This window comes from Oryx dammah, unplaced genomic scaffold (genome assembly GCF_014754425.2).
Source record: "Oryx dammah isolate SB20612 unplaced genomic scaffold, SCBI_Odam_1.1 HiC_scaffold_3, whole genome shotgun sequence".
Taxonomy (NCBI): domain Eukaryota; kingdom Metazoa; phylum Chordata; class Mammalia; order Artiodactyla; family Bovidae; genus Oryx; species Oryx dammah.
In genome coordinates, this window is record NW_024070187.1 from 110,331,135 (window position 1) to 110,346,717 (window position 15,583).

A 15,583-nucleotide genomic window follows, 5' to 3' on the forward strand; every position below is an offset into this window, starting at 1 on the left:
ATATCTCAACAAGTTTTCTAGTAGAACATGATGAGAACATTCTAAAGTTTTCATAAAGTACATTGGTCGAATTTTCTGGTAAGCAGTTGCAAAGATGAGGTTAGAGGTTTATTGAGTGTAATGTCCATGAGAGATACAGGAAAGAGGGAGCTGGAGGGGGCAGATTGACCCTTCAGATTGATTCTAGGTCTAGGTCTAGGTGAAGTTGCTCAGTCATGTCCGACTCTTTGCGACCCCGTGGACTGTAACCTACTTCTGTCCATGGGATTCTCCAGGCAAGAATACTGGAGTGGATTGCCATTTCCTTCTCCAGGGATCAAACCTGGTCTCCCACATTGGAGGCAGACGCTTTAACCTCTGAGCCACCAGGGAAGCCCTCAGATTGATTCTACTCCTGTGGAAAGATAGGAGGAAGAAAGGAGAACCAGGCAAGGAGAGCCTCGGTCTGCAGAGTAGCTATCAGAGGTCTCCACTAGTCCATGGGGGACTTGGGTATATGGCTGCCTGGAGAGGACTCCCACTCAGGCCAGTGGGAGCCCTTCCTCAACCACCTTTGTATTTGGTCATTAGCTGGGCCTGTCCATCGAGTGCATGGCCTTGGGTTTAAAGATGATGAAGACTCTGGAGTCACCTCCAGCTGGAAACAGCGCTCTGACTGCTCTCCCTATGGTACGTTCTCTTTTTGAAGGGAGATCTCAGTTAAGCGCATGCTTTCTCAGCTGCTGCAAAAGTCAGTTTATCACTCAGTTGTGTCTGACTCTTTGGGACCCCATGGACTGCAGCATGCCAGGCTTCCCTGTCCTTCACCATCTCCTGGAACTTGCTCAGACTCGTGTCCATCGAGTTGGTGATGCCATCCAACCATCTCATCCTCTGTCATCCCCTTCTCTTGCCTTCAGTCTTTCCCAGCATCAGGGTCTTTTCCAGTGAGTCAGTTTTTCCATTCAGTTGGCCAAAGTATTGGAGCTTCAGCTTCAGCATCAGTCCTTCCAGTGAATATTCAGGACTGACTTCCTTGAGGATGGACTGGCCAGATCTCCTTGCAGTCCAAGGGACTCTCAAGAGTCTTCTCCAACACCACAGTTCAAAAGCATCAATTCTTTGGCGCTCAGCTTTCTTTATGGTTCAACTCTCACATCCATACATGACTACTGGAAAAACCATAGCTTTGACTAGGTGGACCTTTGTTGGCAAAGTCATTTCTCTCCTTTTTAATGTGTTGTCTAGGTTTGTCATAGCTTTTCTTCCAAGGAGCAAGCGTCTTTCAATTTCATGGCTGCAGTCACCGCTGCAAAAGACAAAGTGCCAAAATCAGGAGGAAGAGATTTGCCCTTCTGAATAAGGAGACATAATAAAACTGTAGTAATTAAGGTGTTACAGCATTAATATGGGGACAGTTAGGCAGGCCAATGGGAAAAAACAGGGCATCCAGTATCTGATCCACACATATTTGGAAACCTGTTAGATGACCAATCTGGCCCTGCAGATTAGCAGGGAAAAGATGGGAAACTCTGTAAATGGTGCAAGGATGCTTTGTTATCTAGATGGTAAGAAGTGAAAATGGATCCTCGCTTTTCATACAAAAGAATACTTCAGATGGACTGAGTACTTAGTGTCAATGGCAAAACTTGTACAAGAAAATATAGGAGAATGTCTTTATGATCTTGAGATAGGAAGAATTTCTTAAAATCTGAAAAGCACAAATCATAATGGGGAATATTGATAAATTCCATACCTTAAAATTGACTTTTGTTCATAAAATGTATTATAAACAGAGTAGAAAGGTAACCTATGAACCAAGAGAACATACTTTTTAAAAACTTTTTATTTTGTATTGAAGCAGAGCCGATTAACAATGTTATGATAGTTTCAGGTGGACAGCAAAGGGACTCAGCCATCCATACACATGTGTCCATTCTCCACCCAACTCCCCTCCCATCCAGGCTGCCACATAACATTGAATAGAGTTCCCTCTACTATACAGCAGTGTATACACGTCCATCCCAAACTCCCTAACTATCCCTCCCCTCCCCCTATCCTCCCCTGGGGCAACCATAAATTCATTCTAAAAGTCTGTGAGTAACAGAACATGTTTTCAATGCATAAAATTGAGACAGAACTACTACGTACAGTATGTTTGAAGAAAAGCTCTTGAGAACCAACCAGAAAAAACCCCCAGTGATTCCAACGGGTACATGGACTAAACACAAGAAGAGGAATTTCCCAAAAGAGAAAATGTAAACGGTCAATAAACATGAGGAAAGATATTCAGTCGTCTTAGTAATGGAAGAAACACTAATTAAAATAGGATATAAAATTTTGCAACTATTATACTGGCAAGCAAATATCTTGAAAACACCAGTTTTTGGCAAGAATGTGGAGTAATGGGAGCTTTTGTACATTGCAGGTGGGAATGTTCATTGGCAAAATCATTTTGGAAAACGGTTTGTGATCATCTCATAAAGCTGAAGCTGCGCACATCCTATGACCCTCGATTCTACCCCTGAGTATTTGTTCTTTGGCAGTTGTCTTCACACTGCAGTGCAAATGTTTCCTGGGGTTTCATGAAGATTTTTCCAGGGCTCTGCAAGCATAGTTGTCTTTGAGTGAATTAATTTTTAGATCTTCAATATCTATCTGTACTCTTCTAAAATTGTTCTGTCTGATAACACACTTTAGAAAAAAAAAAACTTTGTTGGTTCTCCCTTTTCACAATCATCCTTATTCTGTTACTACAAAAGAAAACCTCTCACTGACCCTCTCTTACTCGGGTGCATCTCTCAGGGATGTAAAAAAATCCCTGGGGAGCGCCAAAAAGTCAAGGCGAGATATTGTTGCCCTGAGGCTTCCGTCAATCAAGACACCATTAACCTGTGGTGAGGCTTTGTGATTTTTGTGGTCTTGTAAATTTTCTGTTAAGAGCAGAGCGTTGTGTTAGCAATGGAATATTTGGGTTCGCATCAGGATATTCTGAATCTAGCCTCAGAGGTGACAATTTTCCTTGCCTCCTGAAATCACCAACTACTCTACAAAACGCATCACTCTTGTGAATATCAAAAGTAGCAGTGTCTTATTTCATCCACAAGACAAATTTAGAGCAAGACTGTGTTTCTATCACGTGCCGTGCACGCATCCATCCCACTCATCTGCCTATGTATTGTCTATGTTAGAATCATAATACAAAAGTAAAATGTTTGCCAGGGTTTCACAGCAACACTTGCTTAATTTGAGATACGAAGTCAGATCTTTTTTTCTGACACAAAGTCTGGCCTGACTGGTTAAAGCTAAAGATTAGTTTTGCTTGTTCAGTTATATCCTGGTTATTACTCATAAATTGAATGGATTTTATCTTCATTTCTAAAGTTTAGATGGAAATGTTTTAAAAGTACATGTTAGGATAAAAAGAATTTTATTAAAAATATTATATGAGCAATATTTGATTAGAATCAACAATATTTCCTTTTTTTAACCTTTCCAGGTTACATAACCTATAAGCAAGGGGACTCTAAGTGAAAAAATTATAGATACGATATTAGCCCTTGATAAATCTTTCTGAAACAAACATAGGATAAAAATTCTTTATTCTGTTTCCCAGAATTTGATAAAAAGCATTCCTCAAATGAAAAAGATTTTATGAGTCAAATACTTGACAGTTCTTTACTTTCAACAAAATCAAAAAAGGATCTCATCAAGTTGTCAGCTGAGGGATCAATAACAATCATTTTAAAAAATGCTAGATTACTAAGTGACTCTGTATAAAACCACAGAATTCAGAGCATCAGATGATCTTTCTATAATATTCCTTTCCAGCTTTAATATCAATGGCAACATTTCTTTGTCTTGAAGCTTCCTGTAATGTACAGAAACACCGCAGCAGCTGCAGAAATCTCTGTGAGTTGAAGGCCACGTGTCAGCCTGGGTGTGGGAGTCTGGGCTGGGCGGTTCCTGGAGACACGCGCACACACTTTCCTTCATCTGTGCCTGGCAACAGGGCTGCCTGGGGCCAGCGGTTTCCTCCCCAGCCTTATCCTCTCCGTTAGGGTCTCTCTCTGCCCCAATTCTAGAGAAGATAAAATCTGATTTGAGAACAGGAAACGGTGGGTGAAAGTGCCAGCTGCTCATGGATTTGTATGTGAGTTTGCATCATCATAAGTTTTTACCATATTTGCTGTTATTTTTTAGTTTTGAAGTCATGTCCAACTCTTTTTCGATCCCTTGGACTGTAGCTCACCAGGTTCCTCTGTCCATGGGATTTTTCCCAGGTAAGAATACTGGAGTGGGCTGCCATTTCCTTCTCCAGGGAGTCTTCCTGATCCAGGGATTGAACCCGAGCCTCCTGCACTGGTAAGCAGATTCTTTACCACTGAGCCACCCGGGAAGCCCTCTACCATATTTCTACCATGTCAAGTATTACAGTCTTTGCAAACACTTAAGACTCTATATAAAATTTTTCAATGTTTACTTAAAAATATTTAAAGAAATATTTTGCTTCTCAAAGGCTTTAGCAGATACTCAGGCAAAAATAAATTTTTTTGAAGAGCTTTGTCTTAGGAAAATTCTTGCATATACACAGTAGGGCTCAAATATAAGAATGTTTTTCGTTCATAACAGCAAAATGCTAGAATAATCAAATAATCAAATGCTCATTTGCACTAGAATCAAGAAATAATGTATGATACATTCAAATGATGAAATATCATGTAATAATAAAATTTAAGAAATGAGACATATTTATCATTATGGTTTCAAAGTTGAGTGACAAGAGATAGTTACAAAATAATATATACACTATGACTTCTTTTATCTGGAGGAGGGCATGGAAACCCACTCCAGTTTTCTTGCCTGGGAGATTGCATGGACAGAGGAGCCTGGTGAGCTACAGTCCATAGTATTGAAGAAGGAATTCATAGGGCCTGGACTCCATCTTAGGCGTGTTCATGCTGATCATGCTCGGCCACCTTTCCAATGGACTCTGAACTCTGTGTTTAGTGCCTATGAAAACAATAACAGAAGGATAAGACCCCCTCCAGACAGAGGAACCTTGAAGATCGTATCTAGGTTACTCATCGCCTAAGAGAAAACATACACTAATCACCCCTTCCTCAAGACAGGCCATACATTTTTCTGTATCAGTTGGAGTGTAACCTCGGGTTTACTGATTATTGGCTAATTGTTAGACTGTTTGAGCACATGAGCACATAGCACGTGAATGATGGGGTTACTGGGGTTGTATTTTCCTTGGTTTATGTAAGTCTCAAGGAATTTGGAGTGGTGGGTTCAGACACGTACACATGGGGCATAAAAGATTTTCACAGATGCTGGTCGGGGTCCTTGGCTAAGAGGAGACTCTGCCTTGGGCCCGCCGGTGTAATAAACTGCATTCCACTATCTGCATTGTCCTTCTGAGTGAGTTTGTTTCCCGGAACGTGTGGCTTCAACAGTATTGCAAAAAGTTGGACATAAACAGGACTGAGCAGGCACACCCATGAACGCATGACTTCATTCATCCAAAGTTCAAAGACAGGCAAAGCTAAATGCAATATTGCTTGGGGTTTACCATGGAAAAATCATAAAGAAAAGCAAGAGAAGGATTACTATAAGACTTAGGATAGCGTTTCTTTTGGTTAGAAGGGTGAAGTAACGCATTAAACACAAACTGGGAATTTACAGGACCACGATTTGTTAAACTGAAAGGCAGATACCAAGGTTTTTTTTTTTTTTAAAGATAACAAGTTTTAATCTTCTGTTAAAATTATAAATATGCATTATCCCTTTACTTATAAACTGTTCTCCCGTATGTCAATTGTAAAAGTATTAATTAAAATATTATAAATGATAGTGCTTGTAGTTATAAAATTAATATTAAACATTGCCATACGATTATAATACAGCATTTTTTAGAAGCAGTGGAAGGAACATTTGGAAGAGACGGGAGGAACACAGGAGTGTCTGAGACTCACACCACTGTAAGGGATAAAAGTGGAGGTTAAGATAAGCGAGGAGCAGCCACAGCCTCTCACAGACAGACATCTCTCATACCGCTGTTGGGGTCTTCTCTTGTCCATCCCCCGCCCCACCCCATCCTCTCAGGAATCTCCAGGCAGCTGGGATGTTGGCACCGTCGGGAGGGTAGAGGTATTCTTGTTCTGCACGTTCTCTCTGTTCTGACACAAGACCCGTCTGGCAGCTGGGGCACAGAAGCAAAATCACAGTTAGGGTCTGGAAGGAAGGAGGCAGTTCATTAGCCTCCAATATCCTGAAGGGCTTTATTAGGAAGCCCTTTATGTATCCAACTGGAAGTTAAGGCAGACACAGTGGTGATTAGGGGTCAGCGAGCTTGCAGGGGCAAAAGGTTCACTCCAGACTTCTTGTTCTTTAGTTGCTCTGTTGTGTACGATTCTTTGCAGCCCCATGGACTGTAGCCCGCCAAGCTCCTCTGCCCACAGGGTTTCCCAGGCAAGAATCCTGGAGTGGGTTGCCAATTTCTTCCTCCAGGGGATCTTCCCGACCTAAGGATGGAACCCACATCTCCTGATTCTTTACCACTGAGCCACCTGGGAAGCCCCCAGACTCACTGATTCCAGGACTATGAGAACAAGGGCAATTCCAGCTGCCACCATCCTGTAAGCCTGTGCTCCCCATCGCACAACCTGCCTCGCGGAGAGCCTGCTCAGGACGCTGGCTCTGAAAACAGCGCCCCCTTCAGTCACTGCGTCCCCAGGTCCAGCCTCAGCAGTACCCTGGGCACAGGTTTTCGGCTCCCACGTTTCCTGTCGTTCTTGCCCCTTGCTCATCCTTAGTGGATAGGTGGACTTGGGACCACTGACTTCATCTACTGCTTATGCTCTTTGAACTGGTGAGGCCTGAGTAAGACCCCTTAGTTTAAGCTTGGCTCTGCCCAAAGATGAGACTCACTTATATACAGCCTTCCTGCGGGCTTCCTCCACTTGGGAACTGAGGGCTGGTCCCAGTCCACTGTGGGGTCCTGAGGAGACCTGCCGTGCTGGTTTGAAGGACTCCAAAGAAGCTAGGATGGGCAGAAAAGTCCCACTGGGCAGCGCTCTTCTCACGAGATATCCAAACTCTTTATGGTGAGAACGGCTGAGGGCTTGGGCAGAACCTGAACAAAGAACATTCATGTTGGGTCATACTCAGTGAAAAGGGAGCCGGGCTGAAGCATTTTATCCCATCTTCTCCCAAGCATTTCTGCGAGCATTTTTTTAAAAAATTTATTTATTTTTTATTTCACTTTACAATTCTGTATTGGTTTTGCCATACATTGACATGAATCCACCACGGGTGTACATGCATTCCCAAACATGAACCCCCCCTCCCACCCCCCCTCCCCACAACATCTCTCTGGGTCATCCCCGCGTACCAGCCCCAAGTGTGTCATATTCTGCATCGGACATAGACTGGCAATTCAATTCTTACATGATATTATACATGTTTCAATACCATTCTCCCAAGTCATCTTACCCTCTCCCTCTCCCACTGAGTCCAAAAGTCCGCTATACACATCTGTGTCTTTTTTGCTGTCCTGCACACAGGGTCATCATTGCCATCCTTCTAAATTCCGTATATATGTGTTAGTATACTGTATTGGTATTTTTCTTTCTGGCTTACTTCACTCTGTATAATTGGCTCCGTTTCATCCATCTAATCAGAACTGATTCAAATGTGTTCTTTTTAACGGCTGAGTAATACTCCATTGTGTATATGTACCACAGCTTTCTTATCCATTCATCTGCTGATGGACATCTAGGTTGTTTCCATGTTCTGGCTATTATAAACAATGCTGCGATGAACATTGGGGTACATGTGTCTCTTTCAATTCTGGTTTCCTCAGTGTGTATGCCCAGTAGTGGGATTGCTGGGTCATAAGGTAGTTCTATTTGCAATTTTTTAAGGAATCTCCATACTGTTCTCCATAGTGGCTGTACTAGTTTGCATTCCCACCAACAGTGTAGGAGGGTTCCCTTTTCTCCACACCCTCTCCAGCATTTATTGCTTGCAGATTTTTGGATCGCAGACATTCTGACTGGTGTGAAGTGGTACCTCATTGTGGTTTTGATTTGCATTTCTCTAATAATGAGTGATGTTGAGCATCTTTTCATGTGTTTGTTAGCCATCCGTATGTCTTCTTTGGAGAAATGTCTATTTAGTTCTTTGGCCCATTTTTTGAATGGGTCGTTTATTTTTCTGGAATTGAGCTGCAGGAGTTGCTTGTATATTTTTGAGATTAGTTGTCTGTCAGTTGCTTCATTTGCTATTATTTTCTCCCATTCGGAAGGCTGTCTTTTCACTTTGCTTATATTTTCCTTTGTTGTGCAGAAGCTTTTAATTTTAATTAGGTCCCATTTGTTTATTTTTGCTTTTATTTCCAGAATTCTGGGAGGTGGATCATAGAGGATCTTGCTGTGGTTTATGTCGGAGAGTGTTTTGCCTATGTTCTCCTCTAGGAGTTTTATAGTTTCTGGTCTTACATTTAGATCTTTAATCCATTTTGAGTTTATCTTTGTGTGCGGTGTTAGAAGGTGATCTAGTTTCATTCTTTTACAAGTGGTTGACCAGTTTTCCCAGCACCACTTGTTAAAGAGATTGTCTTTACTCCATTGTATATTCTTGCCTCCTTTGTCAAAGATAAGGTGTCCATATGTGTGTGGATTTACCTCTGGGCTTTCTATTTTGTTCCATTGATCTATATGTCTGTCTTTGTGCCAGTACCATACTGTCTTGATGACTGTGGCTTTGTAGTAGAGCCTTTTCATGAGCATTCCCATCATTCTTTCCAATACATCATGCAAACAGAGGACAAAGGTCCATCTAGTCAAAGCTCTGGTTTTTCCAGTCGTCATGTACAGATGTGAGAGTTGGACCTTAAAGAAGGCTGAGCACCGAATAGATGCTTTTGAACTGTGGTGCTGGAGAAGACTCTTGAGAGTCTCTTGGACAGCAAAGAGATCAAACCAGTCAATTCTAAAGGAAATCAAACATGAATATTCATTGGAAGGGCTGATGTTAAAACTGAAGTCCCAATACTTTGGCCACCTGATGTGAAGAGCCCACTCACTGGAAAAGACCCTAATGCTGGGAAAGATTGAAGGAAGGAGGAGAAGTGGACGACAGAGGAAGAGATGGTTGGATGGCATCACAGGCTCAAAGGACATGAGTTTGGGCAAACTCCAGGAGATGATGAAGGACAAGAAAGCCTGGTAGGCTGCAGTCCACGGGGTCAGACCTGACTCAGTGACTCAACAACAACAAAATACTGACTATCCAATCTTCCACTTGGGAAGTCATAATGCAGAGTTATATTAAAGGCTCTGAGAAGTTTTGCAATAAAGATTTCATCCTGTGTCTGCCAAACATAGAGGATCATGAAAATTCATTCTTCCTCCCTTCTTCCTGCCATCTCCCCCTCTCCCTTCCCTCACTTCATCTCTCCTAACATCCCAATGACTAGACTTGTCTAGCATGCAATTTGGGTGACTTGGCTCCAGGGACAGGGCTCAATCCACAATAGCAAGTGAGAGGTGGGTCTCCCAGTAATTACTCACTGACCATTCGGCTGACCTTGACCCCCTGGTGCACTCGAGGAAGCACAAATCAACTAGCTTTGTGACATCACTGAAAAGAGCATGTTGGAAGGTCACCCTGACAGATGTTCCATATTATTAGTTGAGTTGGATGAACTCATTACGCTTAATGAGAATGAATTTATGTCACTTTATTGACATAAATTTCCCAGTGAAACACAGATCCAAGTAATAGAACAGTCCCCGTGCACAGTGCTCTGGAGTCTTTCAACATGTTTCTGTGATAAATGACTTTACTTAATTGGCACCTTCTGTCATTCTGGTGACATTTTGCCTACTGATCACATAAACAGTTCTTGATTATTGATGCTGTACAGCTGAATCGTAAGGTAGATGTTCCAAAACACTGTACGGTGTTTAAATCGTTTATATGTAGTCTCGGAGCGCATTCCTTCCTTCTATAAACATTATAAGTAGACTGAGATCGTAGTCCCCTGTTAAGTATGAGAAACAGAGGATTGAAGCAAAACCAATTTCACTTTTTCAACAGAAACTTATAAAATGGGGCCTCCTGCATGCAAAATGTTACCCACAGGATTTTCTCATCCTTGAGGCTTTTTTTTTTTTAGTATTTTGCAACTGAGAAATCTGAGCCTTAGCAACTTTAAACTCTTCCAGGGTTTTTTTGTTTTTGTTTTTGTTTTTGCTGTGAGATTCCATTTGAGAGAAAACAAGCAGAATCTTGATATAGATGAAGATAATGCACATTTATGCATCGTCACACGTGTGCGTCTTCCACACGTGGCTGTGGTTTTGTGTACTTCACTGTACATTACCCCACAGATCACAGTAGTGAACTATCTTTATTTCAAGCCCAGAAGCAAGTGTAAAAGCAGCAGCACATAGCCAATGGTAAATGACAACCCACTCCTGTATTCTTGCCTGGAGAATCCCATGGAGAGAGGAGCCTGGCGGGCTGCAGTCTATGGGATCGCAAAGAATCGGACGTGACTGAAGTGACTTAGCACGCACGCGCCAACAAATTCGACTTATGAATGTGTTCTCAGAACAGAGCTCATTGGTACCTAGGGGACTTCCTGTACATACACAGCTCTGTGAGGGTGGGGCGGGGTCCTCTGAGTCACTTTTACACAGACTCTCCTTGCCCTTAGCTGTGGGGGCTTCAGCATGTCAATATCAAAAGAGATTAGGACCATTAATCTGGTTGTAAAGGGGAGCCAGAGACCTGTCTCAAACTATAATTAAATAGCAAAGTTTTATCAAATATAGGTTACTTAGGCTTTTACTGGGTGCAGCTTTTTATTCTTATGAGTTATCACAGGTTATATTATATGGTATATATGGACTTCTCTTGTGGCTCAGCTTGTAAAGAATCCACGTGCAATGCAGGAGACCTGGCTTGGATCCCTGGGTCAGGAAGATCCCTTAGAGTAGGAAATGGCAACCCACTCAGTATTCTTTCCTGGAAAATCCCATGGACAGAGGGGTCTGGTGACCTACAGTCCATAGTGTCATAAGAGGCAGACATGACTTATTGACTAAACCACAAAACCACCATGTGATATATAACATAATTATATACAATGCATATTGTATAACAGGTTACAAATTATTATTACAGGCTTCTATTAGACATAGGTTGCTGTTGCTTAGTTGCTAAGTTGCTTCTGATTCTTTGTGAATCCATGGACTATAGCCTGCCAGGCTCCTCTGTCCATGGGATTTCCCAGGCAAGAATACTGGAGTGGGTTGCCATTTCCTTCTCCAGGGGATCGTTCTGATCCAGGCATCAACCCACACCTACTGCATTGCAGGTTTACCACTGAGCCACCAGAGAAACCAGACATAGGTTTTCTTAGACACAGATTCGGTGTGGGATGTCATTAGACTCTAGGTTATTTGGAGATGCCTGTGTTTGGGTCAGCTGATTAGAATATGGGTGATTAAAGCTCCTTCTACTAAGCATACACCGGGTGCCACCTTTGTCCCCAAGTCCCTCTCAGAACCCTCCATGGCCTGCCAGGCAGTTTGGAAAGCACTGGTTTAGGGTTAGAGCCAGGCTTTTGGCATTGGAAGCTGAGCATCCTGTGACCTTGGCAAGCATCTGATGACCTTAGCAAGCCTTTCCCTCTCCCAGACACAGTCTCCTGGGACACAGAACGATTCAGCATCTTGCCCCCAGTCTGTCCCCCAGGATTTTCTGAAGACTAATGAAACCAAGTCCACAAAGTCTTTTTTGTTCCTTGGGGAACAAGGAGATGAAGGGAAGAGAAGAGAAAAGATGCTATTAAATTAAATCATCAGGTCTGGCCACACGAGGACAGCATTCTTGGATCCAGCCTGCTGTGTTGGATCTATCCATTCACTTTTTTAGCCGAAGGGCTCAGAGCCTCTCCGTTGGAAAGTGATTGACAGTTTTGTCTTCCTTCTGGCAGTTCTTAGGCTCTCCTCCTACACCGTCAATTGGTGGGTGTCTGGGGGACTGCAGGGGGAGGGGAAGGATGAGATCACGTGACCAGCAGCTAAGCTCCTGTCCTTGACACAGGCTTAGGCAGTGATCCGGCCTGAGACAAGGATTGCTGAGTTACTGTAAAGAGAAAGCCTCTTCTAAATGCTCAGACGCCCTGGCTCTCACCGCAGGCTTGAGGGATTTGACTGTGAATACTTCTGGAATCCTCTCCAGCTTGTTCTTGATTAACCATTGAGATGACAATACACATTTCAGCAAGAAGTAGACCTCACTGCTCTCACCAGAGAAGACTGAACAAGCCATTGTCCTGAACCCCTGATGGATGGACTGGTTGTTTTGTTTTTGTAAAATTGTTGTGCTTTTGTGCATCCTGCAGAAAAATAGAGAAGCAGAGATGAAAACACAAAGCCAATGCAATGGTCCCTTCCTAGATTTTAGAGGTGGGTAGACGATCTGATCTTGTAAGCAGAATGCAAGGATAAGCTTATGAATTTACTTAGAGAGAGGGTGTGTAGGTTTGATCAGATTCCTAAACGTTTAAAAGCTGCTTGTTCATGAACAAGGTCTGTTGTAAAAGGTTTTGTGTTAATGTGTAGAATGTATTAATTCAATCTGAGTCAGGTAGAGTGGTGATGGGATGTACAGGTGAAAATATGAACTTCTGAAGGTGGCCACAGATGGCCCAAAGAAAGAGTAGCTGGACAAAAGAAGCAGTAAGGATTTCTCCTGGGGTGTTTTAACCTGATGCCTGAAAATAGGAAGATGAATGAGACCATTGTGGGAGCAGAGAAGAGGACAAACCGATGGTGAGAGAAGCCTGAGTGGAGAATATACGTCTTCAAGGTTCCAAGGAGTCTGCAAATATTTTGGGAAGACAAGGCAAGTATGTTCCCCCAACCCTTATCACCCCTTCCTTAGCAGGGATGCCTGCATGGTTAGTCGCTTCAGTCATGTCCAACTCTGCGACCCCTTGGACTGCAGCCTGCCAGGCTCCTCTATTCATGAAATTTCCCAGGCAAGAATACTGGAGTGGGTTTCCATTTCCTTAGTAGGGAGAATCATAATAATTTTTCTTTTACAAATGTTGTGCTTGGAGAAGGCAACAGCACCCCACTCCAGTACTGTTGCCTGGCAAATCCCATGGACAGAGGAGCATGGTGGGCTGCAGTCCATGGGGTCGCTAAGAGTTGGACATGACTGAGTGACTTCCCTTTCACTTTTCACTTTCATGCATTGGAGAAGGAAATGGCACCCCACTCCAGTGTTCTTGCCTGGAGAATCCCAGGGACGGGGGAGCCTGGTGGGCTGCCGTCTATGGGGTCGCACAGAGTCGGACACGACTGAAGTGACTTAGCAGCAGCAGCAGCAGTGCTTTATAAATAAGGGTGAAGAAAAGTGCCCAACCTGCACACATTTGTGGCACCTAATTGAGTATTGAGCAATCATCTAGTAATCTATTTACAGTAAGTCCCCCACACGTGAAGTTCTATTCCGAGAGTGTGTTCGTTAAGTCCAATTTTTTCATAGTTCCAACAAAGTTAGCCTGGGTACCAAAGTAACACAATCAGCTATATACTGCTATTTTTACACTTGCTTCTGGACATCCTAGGCTTGAAATAAAGACACTTGTACTTCTGTAATCTATACAGTACTGTATAGTAAAGTACACAAAAGCACAACCACTTGTAGAGAAGGCACACATGTGACATGTGAACTTACTTACATGATTGAACAAGGGAAAGCACATTCACGGTTTTGAAAGTTTGCAATCTGAAAGTTTGTAAGTAGGGGACTCACTGTATTATCTCTCCAACTTAAACTCTGAGGGCAGGAGCTGTGTCTTATTAATCAGTGCTTTTCCAGCAGCTACCACAGCCTGCGTGGCCTAGGCTTTGTATAATGGCCTCGACAAATCTTGCCTCCCTCATCCCCTTCCCATCCCCCATCAAGAGGTGGTGTCTGTCTCTTCACTGCTTGAACACTGGCTGACCACGTGGCTTGTTTTGACCAATGGAATATGGTGCAGGTAACTTTATACAGATTGTAGAGCCCTGGACTTAAGAAGCCTTGTGGCTTCTGCGTTCCCTGTCTGGGAACCCTGCGATCCCATGTCCAAGCCAGCTAGAGGCACCACCTGCAGAGACAGAGCCTGGACAATGAGAGAACAGGAGAGGAGAGACACAGCTACCCCACAGCCTCTTTGGTCATCTGAGCAGAGATACCGGATGTAGACATCAAATGATCTTGCATCCTCCAGCCTAGCTGAACCATCCCAGCCAACACCCCATGGAACAGACACAGACTGTTCCAACCCAGACCTGCCCAAATCTCAGAATGCTGATCAAATGAATGTTGGTGGAAATATGAAGCCTCTACATTTTAAATTGGAATCCACTAAATTTTAAGAGAAACAGATTATTTGAATCGATGGCAGATAGATGACACTTAACAGACATGTATTGGTGAATGAAGAAATGAATAAGCTAAACTGGTCCCCTCACTAGAGAGATGCAGATTATCTCTGAGGAATGTCAGGCTGATCAGTATATACTTGTTAACCGCTCATCTGAGTATGTAGGGTTAACATAAATACTGCTATCAAATTTGCCTTGTCGATTATCTGATAGCAGCTCTCTCTGGTGGGTGTCTGGAAGATGTCCGGCTTTATGGGACAAGGAAGTGAGTGCTATGGACAGAGTTACACAGGGCTTCAGAGAGGTGGGTTGGAGGGACCTTTGGCTGCTTAGGGTGGTCGAGCAAGGCTTCTGAGGGGGTAACTTCTGAGATGAGGGGGTTCCCTCCACCATCTGGAGCGGCAGAGAGACCCTTGCAAGCAGTGGAAACTAAATGTGCAAAGACACAGAAGCTGGAGATGTTTCACAGCAGGCAGAGACCCACGAGCTGCTTCCAGGACTGTTTTGTTTCACCAGAACTTACTGATGGTTCTAAGATTCCACATGTACCTGGTGGAGTGGTGGATGGCAGGGGGCTGGTGGCTGATAGAGGAAATGCCAAGGAGGTGAGTTGAGACCTGAGTTTGGGCAGTCTTTTTGGTCTGCAGAAGTAGACGCTTTCCCTCAGGACACCGGCAACCACTGGAGGATTTTTTGGTTTTAATGTTTGATAGGCTTTATTTTTTTAGAGTAGTTTTAGATTCTCAGCAGTATTGAAGAGAAGATACAGAAATTTCCCATATACACCCTACCCTCACATGTGCATAGCCTCCCTCATTATCAACATCCCACAACAGAAGGGCACAAATGATGAACCTCCACCAACCCATCCTAATTCTCCCAATTCTACTGTTTGTGTGAGGGGTCACTCTTGATGTATATCCTGCGGACAAATTTATGATGGCAAACGCCTATGACTATAGCATACGGTGTAATTTCACTGCCTTTACGCTTATTGCAGGGCTGTCAGGAACAGTTGCATAAACTGGGCACTGCTCAATCAGGTCATAGTCCGTGTATGTATCTATGTGGCCCCTTGCTTTCCAGGTGCCTGGCACATAGTAGGTGTTCAATAAACTTACAAGAAAGTGAATGAAAAG